Source organism: Bos indicus, chromosome 1 (genome assembly GCF_029378745.1).
Source record: "Bos indicus isolate NIAB-ARS_2022 breed Sahiwal x Tharparkar chromosome 1, NIAB-ARS_B.indTharparkar_mat_pri_1.0, whole genome shotgun sequence".
NCBI classification, from domain to species: domain Eukaryota; kingdom Metazoa; phylum Chordata; class Mammalia; order Artiodactyla; family Bovidae; genus Bos; species Bos indicus.
In genome coordinates, this window is record NC_091760.1 from 119,852,136 (window position 1) to 119,868,394 (window position 16,259).

General features: G+C 39.1%; 1 protein-coding gene across 4 annotated transcripts in view; it reads right to left on the bottom strand.

The window, feature by feature from the left end:
* AGTR1 (angiotensin II receptor type 1) overlaps positions 1-16,259 on the bottom strand; it is a 55,446-nt gene that overhangs the window by 13,566 nt on the left and 25,621 nt on the right. The window contains exon 3 of one of the 4 annotated variants that reach the window (XM_070793388.1): positions 3,557-3,694. The exons of the other annotated variants lie outside the window; for them this stretch is intronic. The gene's annotated coding sequence lies outside the window, so the exon portion shown is untranslated. The remainder of the gene's footprint in view (positions 1-3,556; positions 3,695-16,259) is intronic. 4 annotated transcript variants of the gene reach the window in all.

Here is a 16,259-nt window from a genome sequence, read left to right on the forward strand (position 1 = left end):
TTTTTAAAGTTTAGCAAATGCTTACAGTAGTTCGGGCCTTCCCTGGTGGCTCGGATAGTAAAGAATATGTCTGCAGTGCAGGAGACCTGAGTTTGATCCTTGGGTTGGTAGGATCCCCTAGAGAAGAGAAGGGTAGCCCACTCCAATATTCTTGCCTGGAGAATTCCATGGACAGAGGACTCTGGCAGGCTACCATCCATGGGGCTGCAAGAGTCGGACATGACTAATGGACTAACACTTTCTCTTTCTTACAGTGGTTCAGTTGCCTAGGTAACACATAGAGGTGAGGTCAGAGTATTATAAAGGAACCTCACAGTAATATAATATGTAGTATAATACTTCAAAGTATTATATTAGTTAATGCTTTCAAGAGTTAAATGGACTTTTGTGCTAAGAAAATGAGCTGAAGAATTGATGCTTTTGAACTGTGGTGTTGGAGAAGAGTTTTGAGAGTCCCTTGGACTGCAAGGAGATCAAACCAGTCAATCCTAAAGGAAATCAGTCCTGAGTATTCATTGGAAGGACTGATGCTGAGCTGAAGCTCCAATACTTTGGCCACCTGATGCGAAGAGCTGACTCATTAGAAAAGACCCTGATCCTAGGAGAGATTGAAGGGAGGAAGAGAAAGGGATGACAGAAGGTGAGATGGTTGGATGGCATCACCAACTCAATGGACATAAGTTTGAGCAAACTCTGGGAGATGGTGAAGGACAGGGAAGCCTGACATGCTGCAATCCATTGGGTCGCAAAGAGTTAGACATGACTGAGTGACTGAACAAGAACAAAGGGTAATGTTCATTAGATTTTTATTTTATCACAGTTTTTTTTTTCAAATACAGTTTAGTTTGCTACTTTTAATTTACTTTTTTACATTACATAAAAAATTTACATTTTTTAGGCAAGAATACTGGAGTATGTAGCCATTCCCTTCTCTAGTGGATTTCCTTGACCTAGGCATTGAACTCTTGGCTCCTGCACTGCAGGCAGATTCTTTACTGTGTGAACCACTACATAAGCCATTTAGTTTCTTACTTTATTGTCTCGTAAATATTACAAAATATTTTGTGTAAGAATACCAGCACCAGTTCTCACTTCTGTTTCATAGGTTGTTAAAGTTAAAAAGTTAGGTCTTTGGAAGATATGAAGGTATTTTGAAAACATAACCTTTCTATAATGCAAGGATAAGTGAAATGAATTTAATGAAAGAAAACTGAGAACTTCAAGAGATTAATGGATTTTTTTTCATTCAGAAGTTCAACAGAAATATTTTCCATTATTATAATCTAATGCTTTTGCTTCAGTGATTATAACATGGTGCTTGATTAATGCTGAAAGAAAGGTAATATGACATTGCATAGCATCTGTGTTTATGTTGTAGCAGTAAATGTCTGGGTAAAGAGTGAGGCCCTCAGGCTCAGTCTGACCAACAGATGTATTTTCTTTGGCTCCCCCCAAAGGGTTTATAACTTTTGGGATTTGAATGTTCTATGGTTCACTAATCCCCATCATTCTCTAGTTTCTGATTCTTTCTGCCAGTGCTGTACAAAAGAAAAAGGTTAGCTACATATGCAATTAAAACTTTTCTAGTAGCCACATTAAAAATAATAATATTTAACCCAATATATCCAAAATATTGTCATTTCAACATGTAATCAACCTAAAAATTATTGAGATATTTTACTTTATTTTTCACCAAGTTTTCAAAATCTAGTATAGTTCCCCCCCCACCCCCCCAGCATATTCTAGTTCAAATGTGGCTAGCCACACTTCAAGTCTCAGTGACCACTTGGGCCTGGCCACCGAACTGGACAGCACAGCACAGGTGCTTCTCTCACATAAGTTACTTACCTAACCCTTCTAGCAATGGTTCTGAAAATGTGGTCCCTGGAACAGCAGCAGCAACATCACCTGGGAATTTCTTTGGAATGCAAATCTTAGGCCCCATCGCAGATCTACTGAATCAGAAACTCTGTGGGTGGTGTCCAATAAGCTATTTTAACGAGCCCTCTAGGCAATTCTGGCACACACTTTTAAAAACCCTTAGAAAACTGGAAATAGAACTGCCATATGACCCAACAATCCCACTGCTGGGCATACACACCGAGCAATCCAGAATTGAAAGAGACACATGTGTACCCCAATGTTCATCGCAGCACTGTTTACAATAGCTAGGGCATGGAAGCAACCTAGATGTCCATTGGCAGATGAATGGATAAGAAAGCTGTGGTACATATACACAATGGAATATGACTCAGCTACTAAAAAGAATGCATTTGAATCACTTCTAATGAGGTGGAGAAAAACACCAATACAGTATAATAACACATATATATGGAATTTAGAAAGATTGTAATGATGACCCTATATGCGAGACAGCAAAAAAGACAGCAAAAAAGGACTCTATGGGAGAAGGCAAGGGTGGGATGGTTTGAGAGAACAGCACTGAAACATGTATATTACCATATGTGAAATAGATCGCCAGTCCAGGTTCAATGCATGAGACAGGGTGCTCAGGGCTGGTACACTGGGACAATCCTGAAGGATGGGACGGGGAGGGAGGTGGGGGTTCAGGATGTACACCCATGGCTGATTCATGTGAATGTATGGCAAAAACCACTACAATATTGTAAAGTAATTAGCCTGCAATTAAAATAAATAAAATTTACAACCCCCCCCCCCCCCCACACACACACACAAAGCAAAACACTGCTGTATTGGCATCTTCATTTGCAGCCTTTGCTGACAGGCTCTGTGGCTTTCATGACTCACTGCTGTTGTCTGGTCTTACTAAGTTGTGCCTGACTCTTTGCAACTCTATGAGTCTAATCTGTAGCACTCCAGGCTCCTTTGTCCATGGAATTTTCCAGGCAAGAATACCGGATTGGGTTTCCATTTCCTTCTCCAGGGGATCTTCCTGACCGAGGGGCTGAACCCGTGTCTCCTGCATCTCCTGCATCGGCAGGTGGATTCTTTACCACTGAACCACCTGGGAAGCCCTTTGTGATTCACAGGCAAAATCAAATCCAACACACAATGAAAGTACCATCAGCTAAAATATTTTTGTTTGACCCTTTCAAGGTGTTAAAACCTGAAGAAATAGAACAACTTCCTAAATGCAGCTTGAGAATTACTCATTAAGCTGTGTATTTATTTTAAACATTTAGGACTAGCATAGCTTAAGTGCAGCCTAATGGGAGGTCATCTAGTCAAATAACTCTTGTACCTACTCTTAGGGATTTCTTTAACTGGATTGGGTGATACCCATTTCTGTACTCTCATTAGAACCAAGATCTACGCGGGGGAGGAGACGCACTGACTCAGGTGAGAGTCAGAGTTAAGGTAGTAGAGGATCATGGGGCTGGAAGTCAAAAGTCAGAATCAAGTACACGATTTCCCTCTCATGAGCTATGGAGTTTTTAGTTTTGCACTTAACCTGTGACTCATCTTATTCATCTGGAAAATGACGATAATGAAGTTCATGATGATAATGATAATAATAAATGACGATATTATAATAAATGATAAATAACAATAATGATAATGAAGGAAAAAATACCTGTCCATTCTGGTTCACCATACCGTTGTGAGAAACAAATGAGGTCATGTATGTGGAGTTGCTATGAGATCCTGTAGCTTCAAGACTTTCATTAGCTTTATTAAAATCATACTGTGGTGTAAATGACTAATTTTTCCCCTGCAAGCAAATATGGTAAGAAGGATTAGAAAACTACATGTGATTCTGAAAATAGAAGAAGCTAAAGGACCAGAAAGAGGTGGAAAGACTCAGAGAGGGAGTCTAAAAAGGCACTGCTGATAAGCTTCTTGAACAGTTGTTCCAGCTCTCACCATTCTCTTGAATACCTATATAATTATTTTAATTTTAATTAAATTTATTTATTTTTCATTGAAGGATAATTACTTTACAGTATTGTGTTGGTTTCTGCCAAACATCAACATGAATCAGCCATAGGTGAATACCTATATAATTTTAAAATATAAATTACAATGATACTACAGCACTGATTTTAATAGAAAAGTTTAGACCATTCCATCTCCCATTATTTACCTCTCCATTCATTTCTATGGGGGGCTACTTGTGTTTTCTCATTAATCAGCCTGTGATAAGAGGCATCGAAGCTGGGCCAATGAAAGGTAAACAACACTTTGCCAACTGAAAAATACGATGAGATACCGGTGACTGCTGCTTCCTGTGAAAACTTCATTAGCAATAAATGAGTTACCAGATGTCACACATCAGATTTGAAATTAAAATGTATTCCTAGTATTTGTGTGCAGTCTGAGCAGGAGGAAAAAATGAACTCTTTCCAAGAGTTGGATAAGATAATGTACTTCTTTGCCTTGGATTGTTTGTTTCTTCTATAAACATAGAATAAATGCATCCCTTGGTTTGTAAAGGGGAATAATAGCATTTTTGCACACAAAAGCTATGCAGTGAGGTTGCACATAACTCATCCAGCAGCAACTCTTTAAGGATAAGGTGAAATGTTCTCAAACATTCTATGGCACACCAAGACCACCATCTTGCTTTTAACTTTGCCATAGCAATTCCTATCTTTTCTTGCCTTCACCTTCAGCAACCAATTTCTGCTTTTATTACCAACAATAAAACTGTTCAGCTCAGCAACTGTCAACATCAACTCCATTCTTCCTGAACTTGCTGTAACAACAACCCTGTTAGTGCTTCCCTTTTTTCATAAGATATAAAACTCTCCTCTTGTTCTTCTAGCTAGCTAAGCTGACTCTGTTCTGTTTCTCGAAGCTACAAGCCTCCAATTGGAAAGCACTTGCGGTTAAGGAGGAAACCCCCACAGTAGGAAATGGGGCAGCATGGTTTCACTTGAGCCAGCAGAAATTTCATATGATAAGCAAGTGTGGTAGAAATATCTAACCCCCTCTAGTTTTTATAAATAAATATTTTTGGCAGAAGAAGGCCCATGTTCCTTCGCAGTTTCAAAATCTCCAGTTATTTGGTTCCAACTGAAGACCATGACCGAAACTGTTTATTTCCTTTCTTTTCTAATTTATTTTTGTTCATATCTCTCGTAAGACTGGTGAAGCCTATAAATCAAATTAAGAGGGTGAATGTGAATTATCACTCTCAAGCCTCCTCTTGGAGAAATATTTACATAGAATTTCGTTATACATAGAGATTTCCCAAAGCACTTAAACGTTTATTTCTGGATCATTTACTACTCATCAGATGCTAGAGATACTGAATCCACTGCCCTTTGACCTTTGCATAAAGGAAGCCAGCACATCTTTGAGGTACTTATTTATGTCAGTGGGGAAAATATCTGTTTAAACCTTTCAACTGTGTAACTTCAGCACAAAGTGACACACAAGTGTTCAGATAAATTTATTCAATGTATAACCATTTTATACTCTTCTCTGTTTCCGCTGGTATCTGATTCACATAGAGGACTTATAATAATGGTGGCTTAACATTAACAATAGTAATGTTTATGATATTGAATGCTTACTGTATTCCAAGTGTTGTGCTACTTGCTTTCATCTCTGTAAGAGTCCTCTTATGAATGAAATTGTGTCTCTCCTCACCCCACAACAAATTCATGGGACTTCCCAGGTGGCTCGGTGCTAAAGAATCTGCCTGCCACTGCAGGAGACACAAGAGACACAGGGTTTAGTCCCTGGGTTGGGAAGATCTCCTGGAGGAGGAAATGGCAACCCACTTTAGTGTTCTTGTCTGGAGAATCCCGTGGACGGAGGAGCCTGGTGGGCTACAGTACATGGGGTTGCCAAGAGTACAAAGGAGCAACTGAGCACATACTCACACAAAGTTCATAGGTTGAAGTCTGAATCTCCAATGTGACTATGTTTTGAGACAGGGCATTTGAAGAGGTAATTAAGGTTAAATGAGGTCATGAGGTTGGAGCACTAATCCAGTATGACTGGTGTGAGGGGGAGACACACCAGACAGGAATGTGCTTGCACAGAGAAGCCATGTGAACACAATGAGAAGATGACTATCTTCAAGTACAAAGAGAGGTGTCACCAGAAACCAGCCCTGCTGGCACTCTGACCTTGACCTTGCAAAAGTGAGAAAATAAATTTCTGTTGTCATTTTGTTGTGGCAGAACTGGCAAACTAATACAAGACCTATGAGGGAAGGCACCATTATTCCCCCTCTTCAGATGAAGAAACTGAGGCTTAGAGAGAAGATCCTTATATTTTTGACAGTTTAAAGTTTCAAGGCTCAGCTCTTTTTGTTTTGGTAAAGTCATCTCTTCATACTCTGGTTTGGTGCTTCTTAATCAGGGGTAATTTTGCCCTCCAGAGACATTTCTCAATGTCTGGAGACATTTTTGGTTCCCATAACAGGGTGAGCAAGAGAAGGGACAAGTGTTACTAGCACCTCGAGAGTAGAGACCAAAGATATTGCTAAGGATCTTACAAGGCACAGGACAGACCCCCACAGTCTGGTCTAAGAAGTCAATACTGCTGTTGTTGAGAAGCTTTTCTAGTTTGGATTTTTTTTTTCCCTTTTAAATTCCTGATAACCTGTAGTTCACATCTTTCATGTGATGAGTTAGTTATACAGTACATTTTATTGGTGGTTTTGTTTCATGTATTCATATCTTCCCAGGGAAACTATAGATTCCTCAAAAGATAAAATTCTGTCAGGTGGCCTTCAAATGTTCAAGGTCATGTTGAATACTTCTTAGAGGGTCCAAAATTGTGAGCTGACTAAATATCTGTTATGTCAGATCTTTCTAGAAATTATCCTCTTTGACATTTTCCAGAATTCTAGGATTCTGTACCTGAACAATGGAAGGGAGAATTTGAACTTAGATTCATCATAAGGTCTTCAAGGGATTTGATGGTTCCTAAGGTCAGTTTTCATTCCAATCCCAAAGAAAGGCAATGCCAAAGAATGCTCAAATTACTGCACAATTGCACTCATCTCACACGCTGGTAAAGTAATGCTCAAAATTCTCCAAGCCAGGCTTCAGAAATATGTGAACTGTGAACTTCCTGATGTTCAAGCTGGTTTTAGAAAAGGCAGAGGAACCAGAGATCAAATTGCCAACATCTGCTGGATCATGGAAAAAGCAAGAGAGTTCCAGAAAAGCATCTATTTCTGCTTTATTGACTATGCCAAAGCCTTTGACTGTGTGGATCACAATAAACTGTGGAAAATTCTGAAAGAGATGGGAATACCAGACCACCTGATCTGCCTCTTGAGAAATTTGTATGCAGGTCAGGAAGCAACAGTTAGAACCAGACGTGGAACAACAGACTGGTTCCAAATAGGAAAAGGAGTTTGTCAAGGCTGTATATTGTCAACCTGTTTATTTAACTTCTATGCAGAATACATCATGAGAAACGCTAGACTGGAAGAAACACAAGCTGGAATCAAGATTGCTGGGAGAAATATCAATAACCTCAGATATGCAGATGACACCACCCTTATGGCAGAAAGTGAAGAGGAACTCAAAAGCCTCTTGATGAAAGTGAAAGTGGAGAGTGAAAAGTTGGCTTAAAGCTCAACATTCAGAAAACGAAGATCATGGCATCTGGTCCCATCACTTCATGGGAAATAGATGGGGAAACAGTGGAAACAGTGTCAGACTTTATTTTTCTGGGCTCCAAAATCACTGCAGATGGTGACTGCAGCCATGAAATTAAAAGACACTTACTCCTTGAAAGGAAAGCTATGACCAACCGATATAGCATATTGAAAAGCAGAGACATTACTTTGCCAACAAAGGTCCGTCTAGTCAAGGCTATGGTTTTTCCTGTGGTCATGTATGGATGCGAGAGTTGGACTGTGAAGAAGGCTGAGCACCAAAGAATTGATGCTTTTGAACTGTGATGTTGGAGAAGACTCTTGAGAGTCCCTTGGACTGCAAGGAGATCCAACCAGTCCATTCTGAAGGAGATCAGCCCTGGGATTTCTTTGGAAGGAATGATGCTAAAGCTGAAACTCCAGTACTTTGGCCACCTCATGTGAAGAGTTGACTCATTGGAAAAGACTCTGATGCTGGGAGAGATTGGGGGCAGGAGGAGAAGGGGACAACAGAGGATGAGATGGCTGGATGGCATCACTGACTTGATGGACATGAGTCTGAGTGAACTCCGGGAGTTGGTGATGGACAGGGAGGCCTGGCGTGCTGTGATTCATGGGGTCGCAAAGAGTCGGACAGAACTGAGCAACTGATCTGATCTGATCTGATCTGATAGTAACCCCAGTTCAGTTCAGTTCAGTCACTCAGTCGTGTCTGACTCTTTGCAACCCCATGAATGACAGCACGCCAGGCCTCCCTGTCCATCACCAACTCCCGGAGTTCACTCAGACTCACATCCATCAAGTCAGTGATGCCATCCAGCCATCTCATCCTCTGTCGTCCCCTTCTCCTCCTGCCCCCAATCCCTCCCAGCCTCAGAGTCTTTTCCAATGAGTCAACTCTTGCATCAGGTGGCCAAAGTACTGGAGTTTCAGCTTTAGCATCATTCCTTCCAAAGAAATCCCAGGGCTGATCTCCTTTAGAATGGACTGGTTGGATCTCCTTGCAGTCCAAGGGACTCTCAAGACTTTTCTCCAACACCACAGTTCAAAAGCATCAATTCTTTGGCGCTCAGCTTTCTTCACAGTTCAACTCTCACATCCATACATGACCACTGGAAAAACCATAGCCTCTGGAGGGAAGCAATTCCGGAAGTCAAACCCTGCCCTCTGGTGGCATCACTGCCATAGGCAACTGCTATGTCAATCTGAATCATTAGTGTCCCAATTGATTTTACAATATTTGAATGTAATGTTATCTTTAGGCTTTTTTTTTCTCTGTGGATCAACACACTGAATGTAGCCTGTCATTAAGGCTCTCAGAATTAAATCAAGTAAGAGAGGATAAACATACCTAGTTACAAACGATAATCTCTAGAAGTCTGTGAACCAGAGTTTCAATTACTTAGTTTGAGTCTCCGTTATGTGTCTCCTCTGCCCAACTGCTTTTTATGATCTATAAGGGCAATGAGTAGTTGTTTTTGTAGCTGAAGAACATTTCTGGAAAAAAGAGTTTCTAAAGGAAACTCTATTAACAATATTAATAGAATTCTATGACCAAAATTTTAATTGTTGCATTGGTTCCTGTGGACTTTTCCTACACATTTCTTATAGACTAGTCCTGCAAGAAAAGCACCATTGTGTTTGAAATACTAGCTAAATCTGAGGAAATTATACTTCTCCTTTTCCCCATTAAGAAGTCTGTTCTCTCACTAGGAAACACCACTGTACTTCTTATCACAGAATGCAGTCTTTTCTGTATACTGATGCCAAATGGGTAACATTTTAGTAGGGTATTTGAAGTTGTGATACGCAACTCCATGGGAGACAAGCAAGGTCATTCAGAAGGTCTTTTCATTGAGAACATCAGAGCTTTCAAAAGACGCAGGCAGTTTTTCCTGGATAATTGGGGTAAAACTGAAATAAAGCAAAACCCCATAAAGAACAAAAATAGGCGATCAGATGGAAACACTCAGAATTAGGAGGTAAAAGATACAGAAAATGCTGATGCTGAATCTTAGAAATATATGAAACCAATAGCATTGAGTAAAAAGTGACATAATTCAAGAAGCTGAAGAGCAGAAATCAACTGATTGCAGAGTTTAGCAGAGGGAAAAAAAGGACTGAGAACTAACACTAGTCTGGAACTTAGAGATGGAGGACTTCCCGGCTTTTTCTTTGCTGTTCTAGAAATTGAGACCTTAGGCAAATCATTAAACCGTCACTGGACTTTGCTCTGATAAATGGGAATGAGACGATAAAAATCCTACCTTCCCTTGTAAGAACGCTGTGAGATTCTGTATTTAAAATAGTTTCCTCAAAAGATAGTCTGTTACAACCCATTCACATGAATAGACTATATAACATAAAAACAAGTTTAATATATGCCTGAAGTTGAAAGCTAATCTTATGTCAAGAAGTATATATTCAGCACTGAGACTCTTAAAAGGGAACATTAATGTTAGCAGTGCCTGCTGGCTGTCAGGCATCATGCGAAACAAACCATAGGCTTTGCAGTCACAAAGGTCAGTTAAGATCCTGGCTCAGCCTCTGACTAATCTTGTAACTGGTTAATTTACTCATTCTCTTTGAGCCTTAGTCTCCTTATCTTTTAAAACAGGATAAAAATTTGCTGTTAACATGAAGATTAAATGAAACTTGGAGGGGGGAGATTAGTATATACTAAACATTCAGTAAATGTTATCTATTATTACTGTCATTTTATATGTTTTCAATATATATTCATATGTCCCCATCAAATACTAGGTGAATTACCCCATAAAATTATACTTTATATATATATAATTATACATATGTATATAATTTGTCACATTATTACACATGGCCAAGAAACAGATTGGAATAATATTAGAGTTCTGTCAGTACAGTACAGTATGGTGATACAACTTGTTATTAATCAGGAAAGCAATGGAAAAGATCCAGGAAGGATCCATTTCTAAAACAAGTGAAAGAATAAACATCCAAAGTTCAGACAATTTTAAGTTTACTTTAAGCTGGGAGGGGGAAAATATCACACTATAGACCTTTGGTTGGTGAATCATACCTAATTAAATGGCAAAAATTTCCTTCAAAGTGCAGGATTCAGAGAAAAAACTTTCTTTGCCAGTAGCTCCCCTAGTATTCATATAAGCCTCTTCCTTGAATTATCTGATTTAACATGTGGTAATTGTTTTTTTTTTTTAATATGACTTCACAAGATTCACTGTCTAATAATTATAAAACATTATATTGTTTCTGGTAATAACATTTCTGATATTACTTTATTACTGTATAAAATAATGGAAAAACAAATTAGGCTAAATATTTTTGTACTCAGCATAGAGCAGGCAGATTTGTGAAGTTCATTAGAACTTTGTGAGCATAACATAATATGATAATAATTTTGGATATGAAGAGGTTCTAATCCAGAGAAAATATGTTTAGAAATCAGTCTATTTCAGTAGGCATTGTAATATGCATGCCAACCATCAGCTTAAAGCCATTTTCTAGATAAATTACATGGTTCATGTTATACCAGCAAATTAAGATGTTCTCTGCATAAAAAGTCATTCTGTAACTATGGACTTTTGATTTAGGTTTGGAGTGTAGCTTTATCTTAGTGTGGATCAGGAAGTCACAGAAATTTGTGCTATCGGAGTAAATTTAGGGGTCAAATTTATTGCTTTTTTTCTTGAGAAAAATATGGAATATATATCACCAGGGAAAGCAGAGACACAGTGGTGGAGCAGAAGGACTTGCACTTATCTCCTCTTATGAAAACATCAAAATCACAACAAATTGCTAAAGAACTATCAATAAAAATAATACCAAAAAAGATATTCTACATCTAAAGACAAAGAAGAAGCCACAATGAAAGAGTAGGAGGGGAGCATTCGTGATACAATCAAATCCCATACCTGTCAGGTGGGCCACCCATAAACTATATGTTTGCCCTCTATCCCTGTAAACATACACAATTACTATATTCTAAATGGGGTCTTCATTGTCAGACTTCCCAAGAAAGTCTATTTTAACCTATAATGTAGTTGAACCTATAATCTATAATGCTTTACCATCTTGTGCTTTTATTGAAACAACTTGAATTAGAGATTTATAACATTTTATTTCTGGAATGGGCCCTGGAAATTACATGCTCCGGCGTTCACATGTTTAAACACTTACAGGTGCTGGGAGTAACAGAGATGGGTGAAGCAGGCATGGTGGTGGACATTTCCCCTTTCTCAGAGGATGTGGGGATGGGGAATCCGGATTGTGTCAGTTGTGATTGGGGGAGATACAGGCTGAGTTTTTTTAAGGCAAGCTGGAAATTTCAAACTTTAAATGGAATATCCTATTTTGAAATGTTTTCAACGAAAGTAAATGGAAAAAAAAGCAACACTGTGTGGAACTAAACAGAACTGTTTAGCAGATCAAATTTAGTTCTAGGAGTGCCAGTTTACAACTTAGGATCCACATTTACAAACAAGAAAACAGATTTCAAGCCCCAGCAACATGCTGCAGACCCCCATTCCAGTGTTTTTATAATAAACTAAATACTTCAAGTATACCGCATTAGACAACTCCCTCCCCAAATTCCATTCCCACATGCAACAACAACCCATGACAGGATTTGCAGGTAGCAGGAAGACACCTGCTACCCCTCAGAGATATGATGGGATGAGGTTATTACCCACCCTTGCTTTTATGAGAGGGCTGCCCTGGTGGCTCAATGGTAAAGAATCTGCCTGCCAATGCAGAAGACTCAGTTTTGATCCCTGGGTCGGGAAGATCCCCTAGAGAAGGGAATGGCACCCCACTCCAGATTTCTTGCCTGGAGAATGCTATGGACAAAGAAGCACTAAACAGCAACAAATCTCATGAGACTGGTCTGGTGCAGAGTCTGAGAACTAGTGCAGAATGGCAGCCAGGACTGCATCTCCCTGATTCTTTGATCTTGATAGCAATTTATCTTTCCTTTTTCCTTTTTATATTTTGGAGACTATACTGTTATGTTTTCTAGAGCTGTGTTGCATTTCACTAAAGTGATGTCTCCATGTAGGTGAATACAGCACACAGTCTGTGAAATTTGGTGACCGCATGTTATTTTAACTTTTATTCAAAAATATCATCTACTGCTCAGAAGGTGGTCAGTAGTGAAAGCGCCCGATGCCATTTCATAGAGCCATAGGACCAAATGGTCCTGATTATATAACTGGTGATGAAGTTAAATTTTAAAATATTTTTAGTTATTTAGTACTGAAAGATATTTATTTTTGAAAACTTCCTTGTCAAATGTTTTTAAAGTGAAATGTGATATTCCAAGCATGAAATTATCTACACATTTGTGTTTCAAGGCTGCATTTGTGTTTCTGATACTATTTTCTAAATTCATTCACTGTGGTTTAGGAACACACACACAAAAGTACCTAGAGAGACTATATGTGCTATTGATTAGGTGAGTACATTGAGGGAGTTACACATGATTAATACTGGAAGAATATGGAGTATTTCTGATGAATAGTAACATTTGGCTAGCATATACATTTCTTGGGATCATGAAAGTAAAAATGTTAGTCACTCAGTCATCTTCAACTCTTTGCAGCACCATGGACTGTCTTTGCAGCACCATGGACTGTAGCCCGCCAGGCTCCTCTGTCCATGGGATTCTCCAGGCAAGAATACTGGAATGGGTTGCCATTCCCTTCTCCAGGACATCTTCCCAATCCAGGGATTGAACCCAGGTCTCCTGCATCACAGGCAGATTCTGAGCCACCAGGGAAGTCTTAGCCCTAATAAAACTTTTTAGACAGGTAAATTTATTTTTTAGTGTGGTTGGAAAAATAGTTGAATTCTCATGAGCATATTCTGAATTCTGTAAAAGGCAACATGTACACTTTGGTTAACTGTTTCATGATCTGGAAGAACACAATTCATGATTTTATACATAGTGCTTGGATGGGAAGAGTGGAGAGCTACAAAAGTACTAACTTCCATTTTAATTTCATTTTGGATGAAGAGAACAAATTTCATGCTTTTTCAAGCTGTAGAGTTTTCTAGTGAGACAGAAAATCAAGATAGAAAATAGTGGACCAATAATGTAAACTCTTATAATTCAGAAAATGCCATGTTGAGGACTGCTAGCTGCTACTTTATTGAGGAATATGTGCTACAGTGGAGTATCAGTCCATCTGACAATGGTGCCATTTGCTTCAGGAGCCAGAGACAGGCTGTAGGGAATCAAAGTGAGATGCGAAAGAGCCAGTGTGGAGCGCTTCAGGAAGTCTGTTGTCTTCAGATGGTAAACCCCTCTTAAAGGGAGTATTCACCTGGGAATTTCAGTATTAAGCAAGTATGAAGTATTAGGCTGCTCAGATCAAATTCATGATACAGGGAAGAATATGGTGCAGGCAGAGGAAGGAACACGGTCAAACCAAGTTTGAGTTTTCAGCTCCAGAAATTCTGTTTCAGACCTTTTAATATTGTCTATGTTGCTTCAATATGTTCAAACATTCCTCTGGCTTGAACATATGGAATGTAGTTATATAGTCATCCAATGTCCTTGTAAATGAATTTTATCATCTGTGTCATTACTAGGTCTGTTTCTATTAATTGGCTTTTTTTTTCTTTTTATGGATTTTTGTTTTCATGCTTCTTTGCATGCCTGGGAACTTTTGAATGGATACTAAACACTGTGAACATTGTTTTTACTTTGTTGGATATTAGATGTTCTTGTATTCCTACATAAATTCTCCAACTATGTTCTGGGAAGCAATGAAATTGTAGTTTGATTCCTTCAGATCTGGCTTTTAAGCTTGTTTGTTAGACGGGACCAGAGCAACATTTGTGTATGTTAGTTGCTTTTCAGTCATGTCCGACTCTTTGCCACCCCATGGACTGTAGTCCGCCAGGCTCCTCAGTACATGGGATTCTCCAGGCAAGAATACTGGAGCGGAATGCCATGCCCTCCTCCAGAGGATCTTCCCAATCCAGGAATTGAACGAGAGTGTCCTGCGTTGCAGTCCACAAGGGAAGCCTAGAGCAGCATTTAGTCTAATTTTTTCCTATTCCTGAAGCAAAACCCTTCTGAGTATGCCACCTGATGCCCTATGAGTTTTGAGCTCTGCCCCTCTGGCTAGTGGGAATATTTGGTTCTGGATCATCACTAGGGTTGTTGCCTCTAATCCTTTTGGGAGATTACTCATTCACATGCACTGCAACACAGGGGGGACTTTCAGATCTCCGTGCTCTTTCTTTGTAAGGCTCTCCAGTGTCTGGTACTCTGCTCTGGGAGCTCTAGCTCCTTGCCCCTCTGGACACCAGCTCCATCCCCTCAACTCAGGGGGACTTGGGAGCTCCTTCTGGACTATCCTTTCCTGAGTTATGGCCTGGCACTTTCGCCAGGCAGTAATCTGGGGCTTACTCCATTTGTCTCCTCACCCAGAGAATACTGCCCTTTGACGGCTGATGTCCACTGTCTTGAAAATCATTGTTTTATATATATATATATATATATATATATATATATAAAGTGTATATCTAAATGACTATATAATATTTCAGTAGCTGTTTTAGGTGATAAAGTAAACCCCTCTCACTCCATCTTGGCTTGAGTTTGACCTACTTTTTGTGTGTTTTATTTTGGAAGAACTATGTAGCCTCCACTTCTTTGTCTATTTGTGAAATAAGGGTAATAATATAATGACTAATCATATAGTAGAACATATAGGGTAGAACATGTTATATAGTATATAAGATTAAGCAAAGGGGCAGCCATACATTGAGGGTGGACTCTAAAAAAGGACCCTTGTGGGGTCACCCTCACAGGATCTCCTGAGCTCTCCTCTCTTGCCAGAACAGGGATATGTGCCTTTTTTGTTGCCCACATATCAACTAATAACCCCATCCTTAAACTTGTGGACCTGCTGATGAAGGGTTTCTAGGCCAAAGGCAACTTGACTCCTCTCAGAACCAATGGGGCAAAAGCAAATTTATCTGAAACACTTTGCTAAAGATATACTGCCACACCACTGTAGTACCTCAATAGAGTATATGTGATTTATAGTTTAAAAAAGTAGATTTAAAAAGTAGTTTTCTTATTTACACCTTCATTTGAAATAGATAACCATATTCACCAAACTCCTGTGAAGCAGAATGCATAATACTATTAGTTGAAAATATCTGCCCCAAATTATAAGCATATAGAATTCATTCAGCTTATAGTTAATGGATCAGCATTAGAAAAGAAACATTTTTTTAAAGGAAAGGTGTCTTTCTTCTGAAATATTACAATTCCAACTTACTAAAGTAGTAACGTGAGTGACTTCTCAAAATTCTCCAAGCCAGGCTTCAACAGTACATGAGGATCCTGCTGTGATGTATGTCAGAGAGTGTTTTGCCTATGTTCTCCTCTAGGAGTTTTATAGTTTCTGGTCTTACGTTGAGATCTTTAATCCATTTTGAGTTTATTTTTGTATATGGTGTTAGAAAGTGTTCTAGTTTCATTCTTTTACAAGTGGTTGACCAGATTTCCCAGCACCACTTGTTAAAGAGATTGTCTTTAATCCATTGTATATTCTTGCCTCCTTTGTCAAAGATAAGGTGTCCATATGTGCGTGGATTTATCTCTGGGCTTTCTATTTTGTTCCAGTGATCTATATTTCTGTCTTTGTGCCAGTACCATACTGTCTTGATAACTGTGGCTTTGTAGTAGAGC